This window comes from Sycon ciliatum, chromosome 13 (assembly GCF_964019385.1).
Source record: "Sycon ciliatum chromosome 13, ocSycCili1.1, whole genome shotgun sequence".
Classification (NCBI taxonomy): Eukaryota; Metazoa; Porifera; class Calcarea; order Leucosolenida; family Sycettidae; genus Sycon; species Sycon ciliatum.
This window is the reverse complement of record NC_088655.1, coordinates 10597186-10601700: the sequence shown is the minus strand read 5'-3', so window position 1 is coordinate 10601700 and position 4515 is coordinate 10597186.

The window sequence follows — 4515 nt, the reverse complement described above, 5'->3', positions numbered from 1 at the left end:
TAAAACTGGGTTTAAAAAACTCAAAATATTGTGTTTTGGTACACGCATCCGAATTCATAACATTGTAGAACGATGAGAAAAGATTTTCTAATGTCTCTTTCGTTAAATTTTTTTGAATCGCAATGATAAAACCTTTGTCAGTTTGTCTCCAAATCCCTTATACATGCACAAATATAATGTATTCTACAGTGTGTATGGCATTTCTAGTTTTTCAAGATTTCTACTGAAAACATTCATCTTTCTTTTCCTCAGAAAATTTACAATTGGTTCGCCATTTAATCGCCAAGGATGTGTAAGGTTTTCGCAGTGGTAGAGATGAAGATGACGTTTCTTGAGTGCACGAGAACGTACTCGAAACGAAAAGAAAACGTTTTGCAAATCGACATGCGCATGCATGGTCAAACACCTGTGCATTCAGCGCGCGGCACGTGGGATCATGTTAGGGCACACTTTGTTATTTTTATGTTTCTCGTCGGCAAATTGTAACAAAAGGTATGCGGGTGGGCGGAAAAAAAACAAAAGCCAAGGAAAAAACAAGAACAATTTCTACTGAAAACTGGATACATTTTACATGTATACCGGTGTGCGTGATTCATACAGGACACTGCGTATACCATGTACATGTATAATACAGTACTACATTGTACAATCATGTACATGTAGTCCCATACATGTACATGTACATGATAGCACTACAGCCCACGAATATCAGGCAAACTGCAACAATGAGAGTATAAAGTTTGATAAATACGAGATGGCGAAGAGAACATACATTTATCTGCTATCCCATCAACAAACGCTTTCCCACTGGTCTTTTTTGGTTTTGTTACTTCAACGTCCTTGTGTCCGGTTATCAAACTCTTGTCTCCACGTTGCTCATCTTTTCCTCGCCACGCGTCTATTGCTTAGATTAGGGAGGTTTAGTCCCACGTAATCCGTGAGTACTTTACGTGTGTGTACCACGTGATACTCAGTGACCCACGTACAGACGTTTTCTGATTCACGACATACCGTGTATGGAGGCTCACCCACGTTCCGCCAGAACGTGGGTAAAAATCAGAATGGAGCGCATTGTGTGAGCTGTGAGGGTGCTCAGCTGAAGAAGTTTCCGAAGCACGAAATCAAAATATTGGATGAGCTTCTTCTTCTTCTTGAGCTTCGGGTAGCTTCGTCTTTGACCAGGTTTGGGCCTTTCGCTTTATGCTTTTCTTTGTTCCGTGTGACTAAACACAACATTGCAACGTGGGTGCCCTTCATCCACTTTACGTGGATCACCCACGTACGCGTTTCCGTTACGTGGGAACTAAACCTCCCTATTTTCTGCCCACGACATCGTTCCACAGACGCCAGTTGCCACGGAACTCGTCCGACTTACGGTATTCCTGGGACCGACGAGGCTCAGGCAGTGAACGACTGAAAGCTTCGTCATGGCAGCCTTCATCGCAGAGAACGAATAGGACGGGGAGCACTCCTTTGTTGCTGTGGTGCAAACGTTTACGATTTTGATTGACGCACCTAGCTGCTGCAGCATGTGCAGCGCACATACATGTAGATCTACGTAGTATGAACTTTTTTTTTCTTCGAAATTTCTGAAAACCTACGCGGGCGATGACGAGAAACATAGAAAAAACAAAGTGTGGCCTTAAGAGAGCATGTCTGAGAATACCAAAGTATGTGTGCAAGTGGATCTCTCCGATTTCGCTCAAAATTTGCAGGTAGGTTGCCTTTGGGGTGTGGATCGACTGTGCAAAGCCCTTGAAAAAGTTTCTGAAGGGAACCTTGAAATTTGCATACCCCTCAAAAATGGCCGAAATATCACATTATTTATGGGTCTAGAAACGAGTCACGCCACAGCGTATACGAACAAGCTATGAACAAAACTCCATCAAGCCAACATTGCCTCACCTTAGAAGAGTTCCTGGAGCAGTACCGCTTAGCCACGCCAGCATCCCAGAAGACGAGGTCCATCACCCCCTGACGCCACAAATGATCGTCTTGAAAACAGCCAATTTACAAGCGCTGGCAAAACAGCCAGCTACGTCCTCAATTGGCCAGAACTATACACCGGCAGATAGTAGAACACCTCTTCTAGCGCCGAGGACATGTCTCCCATCTTCCTTTTGGGGTTTTCTTGAAATAAACTTTTTTGAATTTTTCCACTCGACCATGCTGAAATACGGCCAAAGTCATACCTGCGCAGGAAAGCTCCCCCCTCCGCGACGTCTCCTCAGCAATTTCTACTCCAACACTACTCCCAAGGCCGCAGAACAAAGTATAGTGTTGACTCTGACAAGGAAAAGCAGCGGTGAACACTTGTCACTCCAAACGACAAGCTTCTCCTTGCGCCACCAATAATTTTTTGTGCGACTGTTGATGCAAAAGTGACTGAAGGCCTGAGCGCAGTTTTTGAATTTTATTGCAAGATGCACGGTGAGATCGCGTGCTCTGTGACGTAGGATGACGCTTCCTGCATCACGATACGCGGCCAACGATCGTGAAAGTGCCTGGAACGCTACTCGGAACAGACCATGATGGCAGAGGTAAGATGAGCTTCATTTCCTGCTTGAACTGCTGAGTACCCCAACAAACTGTCCTAGGAGTGTTGCAATGGCAGCAAACCGTTGAAATATGCCCCGTACAGCATGGAGAGTTATTCGTCTTTCACACTTACCTCCTGCAATCCCGAACATAGTCCAACAGTAAAAGTCCCTTGTTTTCATGTCGATGCTCGACAAAAGCGGCTAGCTCGGTCCCTGTGTTGACTGGCACGCGAGTAGCACTGACTGCACGCACTTGTCGCGTGAACTGCATGAGAGATTTCTTACGTCATAAAGAATGTGATTTCATCATCATTTCACTGGTCTTCGACCTACATGGTCAGGGAAAGTCCCGGTTCGTAGGCCTACAACACTCCCATGCAGGGTGTTCTTGAGCGCAGTAACAACACAAGTGGGATCACTTCCAGACCAACGGGCGTTCAAGGCGAGTAACAAGCGCACTTGACGAAGGTGACTCTGAAATCTCGTGAGCCGTGGGCCACGCGACTTGGCATTCTTGCGTCACAAGGCACGTGATTTCACCGTGCATCTTGCAATAAAATTCAAAAACTGCGCTCAGGCCTTCAGTCACTTTTGCATCAACAGTCGCACAAAAAATTATTGGTGGCGCAAGGAGAAGCTTGTCGTTTGGAGTGACAAGTGATCACCGCTGCTTTTCCTTGTCAGAGTCAAAACTACACTTTGTTCTGCGGCCTTGGGAGTAGTGTTGGAGTAGAAATTGCTGAGGAGGCGTCGCGACGGGGCGAGCTTTCCTGCGCAGGTATGACTTTGGCCGTATTTCAGCATGGTCGAGTGGAAAAATTCAAAAAAGTTTATTTCAAGAAAACCCCAAAAGGAAGATGGGGGACATGTCCTCAGCGCTAGAAGAGGTGTTCTACTATCTGCCGGTGTATAGTTCTGGCCAATTGAGGACGTAGCTGGCTGTTTTGCCAGCGCTTGTAAATTGGCTATTTTCAAGACGATCATTTGTGGCGTCAGGGGGTGATGGACCTCGTCTTCTGGGATGCTGGCGTGGCTAAGCGGTACTGCTCCAGGAACTCTTCTAAGGTGAGGCAATGTTGGCTTGATGGAGTTTTGTTCATAGCTTGTTCGTATACGCTGTGGCGTGACTCGTTTCTAGACCCATAAATAATGTGATATTTCGGCCATTTTTGAGGGGTATGCAAATTTCAAGGTTCCCTTCAGAAACTTTTTCAAGGGCTTTGCACAGTCGATCCACACCCCAAAGGCAACCTACCTGCAAATTTTGAGCGAAATCGGAGAGATCCACTTGCACACATACTTTGGTATTCTCAGACATGCTCTCTTAAGTAATATTTTAGTACTAAATTAATACTTTTGCATTTTGGTCGCATTGGAAGCATACACGCGCATGTGCCTTTGTACCTGATTGTCATAATTACAAAGGCACGTGCGCGCGTTGACGTACTCTCCGTCCAGCATTCCAGGCGCTTGTCCGGGTTGTACCAGATTGTGACACGCATGAGCTATGAGTATGGGGGTGATTATATGTGCAGCTCGAGCCCGGGCTGGTCGACAGGCGGGCCAGCCAGCCTGCAACGGGATCTCGGGGTTGTACACAAATCCACACAAAACCTGTGGTGCGTTTACATGGCAAGCGGGCTGGCCACGCGAGGCGGGATCCCGCCCCCAGGCTACCGGGATCCGAGCTAGGCGGGCCAGAAAAAGCACATATAAACAGACCAGCCCGGGCCAGAGTTGTATTTTTATGGTGTCTGCACTGCGTTCATACTACAAAATAGGTACTGTTACCTTTTGAGGGAAGTTATAAAGAGGATTCCCGATATTGTCTTGAAAATCTATGAAGCTTTTTGTACAGCAACAATAAGGACGTGCAGTGAGCACTGTATATTTGTCGACAAGCATGATTTACATTTATGGAAGGGAAACTACTTGCAAAATACTTTGATATGGACAGCTAAAAATGTGAAAAACA